The sequence below is a fragment of the Dendropsophus ebraccatus genome, chromosome 15, assembly GCF_027789765.1.
Source record: "Dendropsophus ebraccatus isolate aDenEbr1 chromosome 15, aDenEbr1.pat, whole genome shotgun sequence".
NCBI lineage: Eukaryota > Metazoa > Chordata > Amphibia > Anura > Hylidae > Dendropsophus > Dendropsophus ebraccatus.
Genome location: NC_091468.1, coordinates 52965468 through 52983116, shown reverse-complemented (window position 1 = coordinate 52983116; position 17649 = coordinate 52965468). Strand labels below are relative to the sequence as shown.

The 17649-nt window shown below is 41.8% G+C and overlaps 1 protein-coding gene across 3 annotated transcripts in view; it reads right to left on the bottom strand.

Moving 5' to 3' along the window:
- MACROD2 (mono-ADP ribosylhydrolase 2) overlaps window positions 1-17649 on the bottom strand; it is a 1633627-nt gene that overhangs the window by 380599 nt on the left and 1235379 nt on the right. The window lies entirely within an intron of this gene.

Here is a 17649-nt window from a genome sequence, read left to right as displayed (position 1 = left end):
CTCCCGGTAGCTGGAGAAGATGGAAGCAGCACTAGGCCTCCCTAGAAAACATGGATACAGCCTATGGTCTATGGCTGTATCCATGTTTTCTAGGACTCCCTAGGGCTGCATGCAACTTCTCCAACCACTGGGAGTCAAATGCCAAGCAGTTGAGTTCACATGACCCCTAACATACTGTAAGTTTGTTCATCTCTACTCTCTAGCCACATGGTACCCTATCGCTACTACCAGTTGTACCCCTTTATGATTACAATATAATCATTCCAGTGCATGGTCATTGTCAGCAATGATGAACTGAGTACCTGGAAGCCACTTTATAGGCTGCTATACTAAGACTTTTTCCATTGATTGCAAGTTTTTATGGTAAACTTCAGATAACAGAATAGGACAGTAAAAACACGTACTAAAATATCACTCCTGCTGCCTTTAGCCATGACTTTGTACAAACTTTTGCTTGATATTCGGAGTTATAAAAAAAAGTATTACTAAAGTTCAGGCCCTTAACTAACATCATATTAGTATTCAGTAGTGCCGGCACCAAGGACAAAACTGTGATAACCTCTAATGTGTTTTCATAATAAGAGATAGTTCACCAAGTTAATTAATTAAATTGCATAATGAGTGTTTAGTAGAGATGAGCGAACCTGAACCCGGTTCGCTCATCTCTAGTGTTTAGCCATGGTGGATTTCTACTTGGATAAAATTGAACTATCACAGGGGGCGCTATCATGCACCCTTTTGACACCTGTAAAACTGAAGGAGGCTGAAAACTTGTTAATGCAGTAAAAGTTTTAAGATTTTCTAAGTTGCCACAGGCACCTTTCTCAAAAGTCCCCTGGGGTTACCAATCCCATCAGTCCCCACAACCCAGCCCATGCTTGCGTGTTCATCCCCATATTAAGAACTATAGCATCAGTGGAGGTCCACAGGTGCAGGAGCGTCGGACACCATGGGCATTGATCACCAGACTTTATTTGCTTCTTTGCATACCCTTTGTTCCAGAATTTCCAAGGGAAGTATATAAGTCTCCTTATATATATGTCCCCTTACATCTTAATAATGTTTCTTTTCATCACTTGTCTGAACACTGCAAATGTGCTGGATCATTAAGGCCCATGTGCAGTGTTCAGACAGGTGATGATTAGGAGAAACCCTAGGGCGTTCCTTATGAATGATGAAGAGGGCAGGGAGGAGGGACGGAGGGGTGTTGCAGGCCTGGGGCATGGGTACTCTAGGCCACGCTAATATGGCACAGGGCTATAAGTTTCAAAATTGTTTTTCAGGACAATGACTGCATCATCTGCCGAACAGACCCCAGGACAGATCTTAGATTAAAAGCAGCTATCTCACTATACAAGTGGTAAGTGGGGGGGGGGGGGGGGGGGGGGGGGGAGAGTTGGGGTGGGGGGTGGCGGGTTACAGAGTTGCATTAAAGGAAAACTCTGGGCTGGGGTGATTTTAGGTAGTGCTGGGGAGGGGTAGGATGACAGACATAACATGCTTTCACCTTCCCCACTCCAGCACTGGTGGCAGTTTCCTGCAGCTCCGGTCCCCTGGCGCCGGCCGCTTCCTGGTATGAGACCTGGGACGTGACAACCAAAAATCACCCCAGAACGGAGTTCTCATTTAATGTTCATTTCTGGGGAACACAAGTATTTATTGGCACCAAAATGTCAGAAAAGATGACCGGTCTTCTCACATTTGTATCAATACAAATGTTGTGATCATTCGAGAATGCAGCCTAGCTTTACACTCTGCTGTGATATTTATACATCTTGAGAAAATGACAATGGAAAAACATTGAATGCACCATGTTGCGTGCCAATAATGCCGTTTACTCTCACTGCTAAATGTGTTATCTGTTTCTTCTCAGCCTAGATTGGCTCTGTTAGTTAGCTGATGTTTGCAATGGAAACAGCAGTTATAAAACTATATGGCATGTTTTATTTGATGCCAGTTTACGTATGATGTGTGCAGTCCATGGATTTCAGAATCTGGCTCTTCATCTGAAAGTGATTTTATTGTTGTGTTGATGAATTCCTATCTTTCATACTCGGAATGTTTCACCTCCCCAGCTCGATGTTTACAGCTCTCCAAGGATATATTCTTGTTCTGCATCATGGTTGGGTTTTATTTAGCTTGCCTGATCTTGTTCTCTCGGCACAGAGCTCTACCATAGCAGGTTCTGTTTTTTTATGTTCCAGAAATGTATAATGAAATGCATTTGAAATCAGCTTTCACTGCCATCCATATGTATCCAGAGTGTCACGTTTCCCCAGGCAGTCCTCAAATGCCTATACTGATTTTCAATTGTTCTATTGTTGGAATAATTAAGAATCCCATACACTGTAGCCATAAGTGGTCGAAACACCACTGACTTTGGTGGGACCAGCCAACTAACAGATGATTGTGGGGATGAGAGTCAGGCTTTTGGCATTTTAAGTGCCCGACCATTTTGTTTTCCATGTCATAAGCCACCGTCCGACCTCACCCCTCCGCTCTCCATTTAGAAGACTTTAATATTTGGCAATGTGGGGCCCTTCCATGTCTAATGTAAGATAGGATGTGGATACTACCATAGACTTCCTAAGAAGACTGTTATAAGGGGGCTACAGGGTATCCGCTTACTAGACTAGTGAGGAAGGGTTTGGGCTTATACCACATGGAGGTGGTGGGGGGGTGAGACATAATTATTAATAGGGACTTTGCATCTACACTTATGTAAATAAAGGGAACCACAATGTGAACCATGTTTGCACATTGTTTGTACTAGCCTCTCAAATTGCCATGGAGAGGCTAGTACAGTGTAGGTCCATCCCGTCATGAGGCTACCTTATCGTTTGTGGGATGGTTTACACTATTTGCAAATGGTAACCAAGAGCCTCATTTTTATGGATTTTTTTTTTTTTTGGGGGGGGGCAGTTGGGGGGCTGCTTTTAGTGATTTTCATGTCTGTATTGGGACTGTGTCTTGCCATTGTGGTGAGCTGTTGCATTTTTCTGTGTTTTTGTGTGTTTCGACATTGTTGCCTACTACAGAGGATCCTTCAATGGCTATGTTCACACAATGTTCTTTTTCAGTAAAGAACGGACGCTGATTGCAATGGAATCAGTGTCCGTTCTTTACTGCAGGGGCGGCCTTGCATTGAAGTCAATGTAATGCCACCCACTGTGTTCATACATTATTATTTTAACGCCCTTTCTTTAGAACAGGTGTTAAAATAATGTACATGCCTATTATTTCAAGACGCTGTTTAATAAACGGCATCCGGAATAATAGCTGTTCACTCAATGTAAAGTGCAGACGGCAGCTGCACTTTGCATTGAAGTGAATGGTTAATTGATTTGCGGGCACACCCGACAGTGCCCGCAAGTCAATTGCAAAAAAAAAAAAAGAACAGATACAGAGGTATCGGCTGCAGAAATATGCTGTATGCTGCCCGGCGGTCGGCAGTTTAACAGCGTCCATTGCTATGAGACAGACACTGTTAAAGTGTAAAGGTGGCCTATCTCGAAAATTTGAAAAAAAAAAAGTATTACATTCCAGTACCCCCCCCCCCCCCCCCCCCACACACACACACACACCAACCACAATAAAGAAAAAAAAAATACAAAGAACATTTCTATGGTGTGAACCACTAAACATCAAATGGTTTTAGCTTTTTTTAAATTAAATTTACTGTATGGGTTTTGTAAACACAAACAATAATGCTTTTTCTTTCATCATAATCTAACGGCAGATAATTTTTTGCATCATAGTTAATTCTCCCAAACATATTGCACAGAACACAAAATGAACTCCAAACAAATTATTGTTTAAAAAAAAAGTTCTATGGAAAAAAAGAAGGGGAAAAAAATCAAAGGGAAAGAGCTAAAAAGCTTTTACTGAATAATGGTGTATAGAAGTCAGAGCAGACGTTCCCCCAGGCATGATCCAATCTGTGCAGCTGTCTTTCACAACTATAAACAGCAAAACAATTATATTTTATCCTATTGCAAATATCCGTTTGATTAAAGACACAATCATAAAACGCATCTATTTAGATAGGGGTCTAGCAGGAAGAAATAATCTGGCTATAATAATCTGCTAATGCTTTAATGAGATGCACTTGTTAGGGCAAGTTTAAAAATTACTTCGCAAATCACCATTCTGTTTTTATTTACATAATGTCAGTATACTGCCAACATGGCGGGTGATGTGTCGAAGTAATGGTCTCTAAAAAAATTATCATATTAATAGCTTTGACAATTGTAGATATATAAGTAGAGCCGTGTGCAAAAGTCTGTACAGAGTTCACTAAGTCTCCATACTAGGGATCTGCATGACCTATGTGTTCTGCTGTATACGTAGCTCTCTATGCTGCTCCATATTATATACTGTAACATGGACCCACTGTGTTACCAAACTGGTTGGGCTTTGGGCCATGCCTGAGAACCCTCTAAGAACCCTCTAGGTTTTCACCCTTTATCCCACTCCAGGATGCAGAAACCAGAATTTTGCTGCGAGAGATACCAAGTAACTCCACAAGTGTTGTCCTGGTATGGGTGGTATCTGGACTAGCGGAAAAGATGGTACTAGTGTGAATTACTAGGGAGGTCAGGCGGATAGTTGTAAGCAAGCCAGGTCATACACTTGGGAGTAAGAATGGTACCAAAGATGGGGCAGAAGCTATATTAGGTGGAAGAATTTAAAAAAGGTTAAAAAATATTCCAGGAAAAATCTACTTTTCCCCTAACCACAGGATAGGGGAAAAAGAAAAGATCCTTGGGAGTCTGAGTATCCCCCGCCGATCTCCATATCGAGCCCCGGATTCTGTGTAATGAATAGAGCAACAGCTATGTCACATGACCCGCGGCTCTATTCATTCCTATAGAGCAACTGAAAGAGCAGAGTACAGTGCTCTCCCAGCGTACTCAGCTTTTTCCGTCAATCCATAGGAATTAATGAACCTGCGGCTCTCTTCATAATACAGAAACTGCAGCCCAATGCAGAGATGGGGAGGGGGGTGTACAGAGGTCAGACCCCCCAGGATCTCCTACTTTTCCCCTATACTGAGGATAGTGGAAAAGTAGATTTTTCCTGACATACTGCTTGAAGCTAAAGAGGTCATAAGCAGCCTCTATGGGCTAAAACTGAAAATGCAGCAGATAAAGCATGGCAGTGGCCAATCGGGCCACCCAAAGGCAAAAGACATTGGCTATGGGGCAGGGCAATGGACCCACATCGGTGAGTGACAGAGCTGGAGACAGCTGTCACTGTAACATAACATAGTGGGTCAGTTTTGAAATCATGGGCATCCTTATGTAGAGGTCTTTGGGGTTCCTGTTAGTTATCTGTACAATTTTGAAGTTGTTGAGAGTCGAAATATGGTCATGTGCATGGGATTATATTCTTATTTATCTTAATTTTTTAACTGTCTATGGTCTTGCTCACACAGAAAAGTTCTGGTACATTGTTAAGAAAAAAAAATAGAGTAGAACCTGAACAGAGGAAACGTATAATGGCTAATGTATATTACCATATTAGTGCTCTATACAGTCACAAAACACAGTATAAAGCCATAATATGGCACCCATAGAACTTTGTAGGGTCGTAGCATACCCCAGAATGTCTCTTATTCAAGGTAGAGGTATACATCAATTCTTTCTTTTGGCCTTTATATGAATATAAGAAATTTAAAAAAAAAGTGCCATGTTGCATTGAATGCTATGTTATGACCATATGTTTCTAGGGAAGTACAGAACTGTGCAAAAGTTATAGACAGGTGTGGAAAAAATGCTGAAAAGTAAGAGGTCTCTCATGCGATATGATATATATATTTTTTTAAATTATTAACTATTCTATTTTTAAGGCGTTCTTAAAGGGAATCTGTCAGCACCTTTTCGGCTTCTGAGGTGCTGTCATTGTGAGAAAGGTGTGTGTGTGTGTTAGTGTGTGTATTATCTTTCTTTTTCTGGTAGCTGCTGTACTTTTTCCATAATCTGTTCTGTAACTTGCGGCACAAGTGCCAAAGAGGAGTCTTGGTGCCGCATTTTTGCCGCACTTCATCCCGCCTCCAAATACCTCCTCCTCCCAGCTTCACCTGAATATTCATTGGGGGCTGGCTGCGGGCTTCCTGGCTCTGTGCGGCGCACGCGCTCCTGACCCAAAAAATCGCGCATGCGCCGTAGAGCATCAGAGCGGCGCAGGCACACTGTGTGCATCAACTGAGAGCATAGCGCGACTCTACAGCATATGCGCAAATTGTTCGTGGGGAGCGCGCGTACCGCACAGAGCCGGGGCGCATGCGCAAACTGACAAGTGTGCGCGGGACCTTTGCCGTCAGATGATGTCGCCAGGAAGGCCACAGCCAGCCCCCAATGAATATTCAGGTGAAGCTGAAAGGAAGAGGAAGTTGGAGGCGGCACGAACGCGGCACCAAGACTCCTCTTTGGCACGGCACCACAAGTTATAGAACAAATTATGGAGAAAGTACAGCAGCTACCAGAAAAAGAAAGGTAATACACACACACCTTCCTCACAATGTCAGCACCTCAGAAGCCGAAAAGGTGCTGACAGATTCCCTTTAAGACCCTATAACTCAAAGCAATTATCGGCGGTACTCGGCCGATTACTGGCCGGTCAGGCCAATATCTATTGCAATAGGACAATGTCATCTGATCCTGGTCTTTCAACATGTTGAAAGAGCACGATTTGTGTAGCTGACTTTAATGGGCAGCCCGAAAGATCTAAGGATTGTTCGGGCGGCCTCTCCCACTGCTCCCCAGTTGCTGTCTGTGCATGAAATAGTACAGGCAGTGAGTGGGGAATGAGGGGGAAGCGATCGCTGGGCTGATAGGTTGGGTTCACTTCCCCTGGATTATTGTGCCATGTCATATGGCCCTTACTTTGTATCTTAAGACCATAATGGGTGTGACCCTCATTCTGATCCAATGGGGATCACGTGCTTCACACCGTAACTGTATCCATGGATTCCTTCCGGCCACAGAGAGGAATATACTGCCGATTGAGTCAGTGGATGTGCTTACTTAATACTGACTTAATGGGACCCCCACAAATCCTTAAAATGGAGGAATGGTGGTTCAAAGTGTTACACCCCCTACATATCAGAATATTATGGCAGATATGCCATTACTTTTAATGGGGAAAAGAAACTTTAAGTAGAACAACCCTAGAAAATAAAAAATCGTTTTTAACACTATCAAACAACAAACTCGACCTGTCCAGGTCCCAACTCCAGGCAGAAATTAAGCCTATATATAATGTAAGCCTATTGGGCCCACTAAGTAATGTAAGCATAGGAAACATGAGAAAGCATTGAATGAGGCCGCCTAATAATAGATATTCGCTTTGGTCAGAGGTAAAGAACTCTAGCATTCCCTAGACTCGCAGCGAGGCCTGCAAGACATTAATATGTTAAAACATCTTGCAGCTTAAAATCCCTTTACTCAGGAAATACATTCTTTACTATGATTGCTCCTTAGTGGCCCAGCTCAAGGGAAGGTATTTGTAAGCATTTTACATACATTCTGACCTATCGATAGACAACTCTGGAGGTAATAAATTAAAGTTGTAAAAAAATTAAAATTGAAAAAGTTAAATTTAAACCAGATTTTTGCCCTAGAATAAGCCAAAAGGGAGCAATCTAGATACAGTATTATGTGACCTAATGTAACACATTGCTCTAACAATATGTGTGTACATGCAATATAATAAATACTATAATTAAAAAGTAATGGTGTGTTAGGGGAAGAAGTACAGAGGAACATCTGGGAGAAATGGCAGAACACAGGAGCGCACAACTGGTGGAGTAAAAGCTACGGTATGGGAAGTGCATGGTACAGATGAAAATAGGCGTTTTATTAAAGGTTTTATGTGGTTTGGTAAATATAATGCGCATATTATTAGAGATGAGCGAAGCAGACAGAAATTCGTTTTGCGAGCTTCGTGAATTTTGGGTCAAATTAGGTAATATTTGCAAATCGAATTTTAACGAATTTCAATAAAACAGCCAAACTGTTGCAGCCATTTTTATTTTGGCGAATTTCCTTAACAAATTGGTAGGAATTTGCTTTACAGACCGAAGCGAATTGACGGCCCTATTTGCAGCAAATTTGCTTTGCTCATCTCTACATATTACGCATTTGTGTACAATATTTTTCGTTACATCAGAGATGTTGCAGAGCGTATAGGATTATGCAGCTTTGAAAAGAGAATCTATGTAGATGGCGTATTAGAAGCATCGTAATATCTGCCATTTCAATTATTTTAATTTTTTAATGGAAACACATTGGGCATATAGATGGTGCTTCTTGAGAGCCACATGTTGATAACCACTATTTTACATTTTATTTATTTATTTTTTAGACATCAAAGATGAAACATACAGTATATCAAATGCATGTAAAAACCATGATGAACATCAAAGGAAGCATGGGACACTAGGGATCCACAGGGTGCCTAACAATAATTAGATCGCACTATAGTGTACTGGCCAAGTCATATATTATATTTAGAGAAGCCTAGATAAAAGCCAATGTCTTGGGCTAGCAAGGTACATGCATGGTAAGTAGTAGGACCAATGGGTTAGGGGGAGCGTCAAATCAAGTCAAGGCCAGACAAAAGAGATAAAGCATTGTACAAAGCAGCAGGCAAGCACAAATTTAAAAAAAAGTAACAAAAATACATCCTGGTAAACTAGAACATTAGCAAACTTTTGCTAAAAAAGATGGAGCTGCCACATATACCCAGTGATAGCATATGATTGGTCGAGATAGAGTTTGGGTATTTACTAGAGATGAGCGAACTTTTCAAAAGTTTGTTCTGACCGGACTTCCGGATTTTTTTTAAAAGATCGGTTCGACCGAATTTCGGACTTCATAGTTTAAAGTATCTATATGATACGGGGGTAGTGTATTTGGTTGAATTTAGGGCTCTACATGTCAGTAGCATCATAATATTTTCAATATCTCAAAGTCAATTTTTTTTTAGACTTCAATATTCACCATTACAGGGTATATGCAAGAAAAAGGTCACAAATGCAGTGAAGGAGCAACAGTAGTCATTGGAGGCCAGTGGAGGTCCAGCAATAGTCATTTGAGGCCAGTACAGGAGCAGCAGTATCTGTAGAGACGTATTTTTAGAGTTTTATTCTACACAAATGCACAAGGTATATTTGTGTCTGAGGATAACACTTATGTCATATATACTCTCACAAGGATCCAACTATTGTACTTGGAATATCTGTAGAGCACTTTTTTAGAGTTTTATTCTACACACATGCACGAGGTATAATTGTGCCTCAGGATAACACCTTTGTCATATACAGTCTCACAAGGGTGACAGTATAGTACTTATATATCTGTATAGCACGTTTTTGTTCTGTGCACCCTTTGCTCTCCCATGCCTAATCTATCTTTCGCCCTCTTTATTTTTCTCTCTCAGTCACTATATGTTTCTCCTTTCCGCTTTCCTAATAATCTTTTGGTCTTTGCTTTTGTACAATATCTTCTCAGTAGTCAGTACAGCAGTGTACAGCAGCAGCATTTTGTCACTGATGAGCTCTGTGCAGTGCTAACAGTCTCCTTCCTCTCTGTCTGCAGACTGCGTCGTGCAGTCATGTGACCGCTCCTCTTAAAGCAATACCGATATCACACAGGGGGTGGGCTAGTGCAAGATCCCTGCTGATTGTATGTGTTCCGGGCATTATGGGAAAGCGCTTTTCCCACCCAGAGCACTCCCTGCTTTCTAAAATGGCAGCTGCCATTTTAGAAAGCAAGAAAAGAAAATATCGGAGCGGACTTCCAAAAATCCGAATCCGACCGGACTCGGACTTTTGGAAAAATCCGAAAAGGATCACATACCGGCCAAACCGGTTCGCTCATCTCTAGTATTTACTCTTGCCCCTTAACTCTTAGAGGACCAGGCCAATTAGCATTTTTGCACTTCCGTTTTTTTCCTCCTTGTGCCTAAAAGGCCATAGCACTTGCATTTTTTCACCTAGAAACCCACATGAGCCCTTATTTTTTTGCGCCACTAATTCTCCTGTGCAATGATGGGCTGAATTGTTCATAAAGTACACTGCAAAACCAGAAAAAAAATCAATGTGTGGTGAAATTGAAAAAAAAAAACCCAACACATTTATTTTTTATTTGGGGGGTATTTGTTATTACTCTGTTCGCCCTGGGGTAAAACTGACTTGTTATATATGTTTCTCAAGTTGTTACGGTTACAACGATATGTAACATGTATGACTTTTATTTTATCTGATGGATTGTAAATAATGTAAACCATTGTTAACAAATATATGTTCCTTAATATCGCTCTATTCCCAGGCTTATAGTGCTTTTATCCTTTGGTCTATGGGGCTGTGTGCAAAGTTATTTTTTGCGCCATGATGTTTTCTTTCTATCGGTACCTTGATTGCACATATGCGACTTTTTGATCGCTTTTTATTACAATTTTTCTGGATTTGATGCGACCAAAAATGCGCAATTGTGCATTTTGGAATTTTTGCGCTTACGCCATTTACTGCCCGAGATCAGGAATATGATAAATTAATAGTTCGAGGAGATTACGCACGCGGCGATACCAAACATGTTTATTTATTGATTTATTTATTTTTATTTATAACATGGGAAAAGGGGGGTGATTCAAACTCTTATTAGGCGAGGACGCTTTTATTAATAATAACACTTTATTTTTTTACACTTATACTAGAAGCCCCCCTGGGGTTAGGGTTATTCCCCCTGGGGGACTTCTAGTATAAGTACACTGATCTCTCATTGAGATCTATGCAGTATAGATATACTGCATAGATCAATGAGATAGGCACTGGATTGCTTTCGGCTGCTGCAGCCGAAAGCGGTCGAGTGCCGAGCCAAGATCAGTGCCATAACGGCGCAGACCCCGGCCGGTGCCGGTAGCAAGGATTGCCCCTCCGTGACTATGTCTCGGGGGGGGGGGGGGGGCAGTTCGGCAGCCCCGCTCTGAAGACCCCTTGGCAACCACTGGACATACAGGTATGCCCAGGGTCGTCTAGGGGTTAATACACTGGGTGGGAGGGTGCACCCAATGAGTAGAGCCAGGGATGACAGCTGGGGCATGGTGTCAGGAGAGACACAAACCGGACACAGTGATGGAAAAGTGACCCAGCAGAAGGGACCTCTGGGAAGCACAACACTGTGGTGGGAGTAGACAGTCACCATTGCACTGATCTCCAAGAGTTTTAGAAGTCAGACCTCCAGTAGTGGATTATAATCAGTCCAATTTAAGCGGTAGCCGGGGCACCTGAGCTCCTGGGGGGACCATGGCCACTCAAACAGACTTATACTTTCAGTGGTGTATTGTCTCCTGGCTACAGTTCTGCTAAGATTTGCAAAAAAAATCCATAATCAGGGCAAAACTGCAGCCAGGAGACAACTCAGTAACATTAGAGACTTAATATGTGACTATAATGTCACCACAGGTCCTTTACAGTCACCATGGGAGGCTTTTACTGGAAATGATGGAGATCAGCTATTAATATGAAATGAAGGTTCATATAGACATGCAGCTCTTTGTCCACCACATTTGAATGAGTTGCCGATCATCCCATTCCTCCCATTCTACCTCCGGTGCAGTGGCGAGGGGTAAGATCTTGTTCACACTTGTGTTGCTTGGTGGCAGCTTTCTCTGCTGGCGGCGCCTGCTGGGTTTGGGAGGGCCCTTTGGGGTTTGGTCCTGTGACAGTGGGGTTGCAGGGCCATTCCGTGGCCTCCCTTCCCTGCTTGCGCTCGCTTTGCAGGGTTAGCGGTCGCTGACTGACACAGTGTGGAGTTAGTGTAGTCATGTGAACCAGGAGACCTGCACGTGGTACATGAGGCAATATGGTTTGATCAACTTGTATACCAACATCCTGGCGTTGTTTTTTAAATATAGCCAAGAGGTATTAGTGTCAGCCATAGGTGTGAGGTGCAGCAGCTACTTTCTCTCCATGTTGGATCATGTAATCCACCATGGGGTCTGTCAAATTGGAGCTACTCCTACTTAGTGGCTATCTGCTCCTAAAAAGTAGCGTGTGGAGTCCAAGTAAGGGTTTTTGTCTATGACCACATATGCTATAAAAGGTCATACGGGCAGAAATATGGGCAGAAATATTTTTTTACTTAAAGGGAACCTGTCACTCCCGACTCCCCCTCTAGAGCACCTTATACGTACCTGACCCGAAGCCCGGTGTGTGCGCTCTTGAGATGAGTCCAACACTCATAGAGAATGACGGAGCGTCGGACTCACCAGTCATTCTCTATGAGAGTTGGACTCCTCTCAGGAGTGCGCGGGCTTCGGGCGCTGAAATCTCCGTCACCCCTACCGTCTCAAGAAGCGGGACCTGGCGCGATCAGGTACGTATAGGGTGCTCTAGCAGGGGGTCGGGAGCCTGTCACCCCGGCACGGGGGGGGTGACAGGTCCTCTTTAATTACTTTAAAACACTAACTAAATGGCTTATAAAGCTTTCTCCTTATTATCACTCTGTAATAATAACACAAAGACATCACAGACACAACAAAACTCGACTGATGTTGGGTGTTTTTCTCAATAAACCATAAAAAAAAAAAAAGCAAGAGCAGCGATTCTAGGCCTTGAGATAAATAGCCGAGCGCATATTTCCATATAATTCAAAGAAAATCTAAAATTAATATTTTCATCTTTATGAATTTTAAACATATTAATAGACTAGGCTTTTTTTTTTGCGGAGAAATGATCGCATTGTAATAAAATATAAACAGCGCCTTGAAAGAGAGATCACAGTTTCCAAATATCCATATAAATAGCTTCTTCCATTCTTGTAATTTGAGGGTATTTTCATTTCTTGTGATGCTCTTTTTTTTTTTTATGGAAAATACACTGGATTAAAGAAAAGCAGGTATGATTTCCAAAGTATGAATACAGTTGCTTGCTTTTCCTTTTTCATAAATGTTGCATTGATTTTTTTTTTCCTTCCTGTGTATGATTTATAAGCCACCTATCACCCGCTTTTAACATTACTGAACCATACAAAAGGTCAACTACACACAGGTAGATATTGAGTTATAAATCCATTGTTTGCCCTATCTTGTCTGATTTATTAGATCCTATTTTTTACCTTTCCATGCTACATTTGTTTATTGACATGCTCAAGCAATCAAGGTGAGATCGATGAGAATTAAGCCATTTGTAAGAGGTGCATGTACAAAGTGGATGACTTCATTAAAAACGCTTGTCTATAACAAATTTATTGAATGCCTAGGTTGACACTGAATGATTAAGTAAATGCTGTGGATGTACCAAAGCCGCGGTGTGTCCGGAGAGATTTTTACTGCAAATGATTTATGAAAGCTTGGATATATGAGTATTATATTCATTTGCATATGCAATGCTATTATGTAGAAGATCAATAGAGTGCACAGAGAACCCTAGAACTGTGCTTGGAGTTTTAAAGGGATTGTCCAGCGAAAAAAAAAAATTAAAAAAATTCTTTCAAATCAACTGGTGTCAAAAAGTTATATAGATTTGTAATTTAATTCTATTTAAAAATCTCAAGTCTTCCTGTACTTATTAGCTACTATATGTCATACAGGAAGTGTTGTTAATTTTATGTTCAGAAACAGTGCTCTCTGCTGACATCTCTGGCCGAGTCAGGAACTGTCCAGAGCAGCAGCAAATCCCCATAGAAAACCTCTCCTGCTCAGGACAGTTCCTGACTCGGCCAGAGATGTCAGCAGAGAGCACTGTTTCTGAATGTAAATGAACACTTCCTGCATGACATATAGCAGCTATTAAGTACGGGAAGACTTGAGATTCTTAATTAAAAGTAAATTACAAATCTGTATAAGTTTCTAACACCAGTCGATTTGAAAGAAAATTTTTCTCACTGAACAACCCCTTTAACTAGTGTTGTTATTATTACATAGGACTAGTGTTATTATTATTACATAGGACGATTACCATGTGGAAAATCGTTATAGCGTTTGTATTTAAACAATAATCACCCAGTGTAATTGCAGGCAACGATCAAAAAATCATGTGTGTTGCTGATCGCTGATTTAGATCCAAGGGCCCTATTACATAAAGCGATTATCAGCTGTATTCTGCCGATGTCAGCCGTTATGGCCGATAATCGTTTTTAGTGATGAGCGAATAGTGAGATATTCGAATATTCGATATTCGTACGACTATCCCACGAATATTCGGATATTTGATTGAATATTCGATACCATTAAAGTCTATGGGAATAAGTATTCGAGTAGTGAAAAACATCTATTTGACCATTTGGAGGGTGAAACCGGAAGCTGGGAGATTTGAACGCTTATCAAATATTTTTTAAATATTCACGGTATATTCGTACGAATATCGAATATTCGATCGAATATCTATTTGATCGAACAGTATTTGCTCATCACTAATCGTTTTGTGTTTTGTTGTCTTTAAACAGGCTGCAACGATCAGCCTGGCAACGATCTGCCGGCTTTGCTTCATGCAACAGGAGTGGCGGCAGACTGTTGCTGTCTCTTATGAGCTGCCTGGATGATCTGAAGATCCCCCCAGGAGCTGTATGAACCCCCCCCCCCATCCGGCTCTTATCTGCTCCTCCTCGTTCACTGTTGGCGTGTGTAATAGTGCCAGCAGCGGGCGGGGGAAGGAGGAGCAAGGGAGGGCTCACCTGACAGGTGGGCGCTCGCTTGATCTCTACATCGCACTGTGTAATAGGGGCTTAAAGGACAACTCCGGCGGGACCCCAAAAAACAAAAACACAGACACACAGAGACACCATACTCACCATCCCTCCGGTGACTATCGCCACTCCATTCGCTCCGCCGTATGCCTCACCGTCACCTGCGTCCGCCGTCCAGCGATGTCTCTTACTTTCGGGTCCATGGGAGAGAAAAGGCTGCCAGTGCGCTTGCGCACTGGCAGCCTTTTCATTGGCTGGAGCGCATCACATTGCTTCCAGCAAGCTCAGCCAATCAGTGCTGAGCAAGCTGGAAGCCATGTGATGCGCTCCAGCCAATGAAAAGGCTGCTGGTGCGCATGTGCACCAGCAGCCTTTTCCATCCCATTCACTTTCAATAAAGACGCCGATGAGGAAGAAGACCCGGACCGCCCCCCCGGCTCTGACGTTGTCGTCACCAGATGCCGCTCGGGAGAAAAGGAACGTGACGATCGTAATAGGTAATATACATTCTTTAACTTCCGGGGGGGGGGGGGGGTCCGAAAGTGGGGGAAGGGGGCCAGACCGGGTATTTAACCACATTACAAAGTTATATAACTTTGTAACGTGTGTTAAATAAGCCAAAAAAAAATTTCGTGGGAGTTGTCCTTTAAATCTAAAATCTTTTGCTAATAGTTCGCTCTAACTCCACATTTATTCGCTAATCGTTCAGTGTAATTGAACATAATTCTTTTGCTGGGATCAGATGGAGTAAGGGTCCATTTACACAGAAAGATTATCTGCAAAATTATCTGGCCAGGAATGGATTTGAAAAGAGGAGAAATCTTAGTTTTTCCTTTATGACCTGATCTCTCTTAATAGTCTGTTTCTGGCTTTGGCTTCAAATCTTTGGAAGATAATCTGTCAGGTAATCTTTCTGTGTAAATGGACCCTTAACGATTGTTGTAACGAGCGTAATAACAATCGTAACTAACAACTATAGTTCTGTGTAATATGGTGAACGATTCAAAGTTAATGATAAACAACTGCGTTTGCGATCGTTAGTCATTTAACATCGATTTGTCTAATAGGACTCTAAGAATGGTTGCAATACACCTAAAGGCTATGTTGACACATAGTATTTCCGACAGTCTATTTGTCAGTTTTTGTCCAACCAAAACCAGGAGTGGGTTGAAAACACAAACTGTACAAATCTTTCCATTATAATTTTGACTTGTCAGTTCTACTACTGGTTTTGGTTTTAAAAAAAATACTGTCGGAAATCCTATGTTTGAACATAGCCTGATACAAAATTGGCCAGCTTTGGTGGAACTGGCTAATGTGGACTATTATCAAAAGACCTCCCAACTTCCCCCAACAGTTTATGTAAGGTGAGAGGAGGCTAGGGCATGTTGGATTTCAATCTGGTATTGTGGACTTACCCTTCCGCTCTCCGCAAACAATTTGTGAATGTTCACCAAAAACAAGTGTATGGAGGGATCAAGAGTGATATTTGTAACCTAATGAACACAGAATGACAGATATTAAAGTGTATGCCTTGCCTTACCAGGGCCATCAGGCTCCAGTTCAGCTGCATTTTTTGTAGATGTGTTCAACACTAATGCTCTGTTATCACAGCACCAATGGTGGAGACCTCAAGTCAACTACATGGAAGGAAGCTAATTATTTGAGTCTATTTAAAAGATACTCTATATACTACTAGGAAAACCTAAGAAATCTATTTAGTTGAACTGGTAGCTATAATGGGTTCAGAGTAAAAACTCGATCAATCACACTATTATAATCAGAACTTAGAATGCAGAATCATGAACTAATTGGTAAGCTAAAGGTATTAGTAAGAGAAATGAAATGTTTTATGCAACAATGTCTTAGGGATCATTGGCATTAAATGCACTGAACTAGGAATAGCACAACGTCAAGAGACTATACACACAAAAGCTATGGCTTATTCTTCCCAGACAATGATTTTTCTTGTATCAGTTAACAGCAATGAAGTAGAGGTGAGGGGAACTCGAGCATGCTCAAGCCCGTCTTAACCCGGAAGTCTTGGCATTTGATACTAATGGCTGGAAAAGTTGGATGAAGCCCTGGGTAGTGTCGGAAAACATGGATGCAACCTATTTGCTGTATCCAGGTTTACCAGACAGGCCTAGGGCTTCATTCACCTTCTTCAGCCACCAGTAATTAAATGCCTAGACACATGGGATCATATTCTTTTTTTCCCCTATTCACTGGATATGGGAAAAGTAGGAAATCACAGGGGGTCCGACCCTAACCCCCCCACCCGCACCCCCGGTGATCCCTGTATCTGAGCCTGCCGGCTCTGTAATGAATAGAGCCCTGGGTCGGCACACAAAACATGGCTCCATTTCTATGGAGCGACAGAAATAACAGAGTACGCCAGAAAAGCGATGCACTCAGCTCTTTCTGTTGCTCCATAGCAATAAATAGTGCCACAGGTCATGTGCCGACCCAGGCCTCTATTATTAACAGAGTTGGCAGGGTCCAATACGATGATCACTGGGGGGTAAAGTGGTCGGACCCCCGCGATCTCCTACTTTTCCCTCTCCTGTGGATAGGGAAAAAGTTAATTTTCCCAGAATACCCCTTTAATGTATGGGAGCCTATGAGCATATACTGTATCCCACTGTGCAACTATATATGTTAGGTAGAAATATATATTCGAATAGAAACCCAGCCCTGGTTATCATACTCAATCCCGCCTGATGTTAACATTGCTTTGTTTCAGTATTGTGTCAACTAAAATGGAAATTAGTACTATGAAAATGATCAGAAAATCTTATTTAGCTTGTTTAATATGCACCAAAATTAAACACTGCTCCTATTACAAGTATGAATATAATGGAGAATGTCATGTATGATTCAATCAAACTGAAAATGAAATAACCAACCAATGACAATAATAGGTTCAGATCTAATTTCAAATTTATATGCCGGTAAT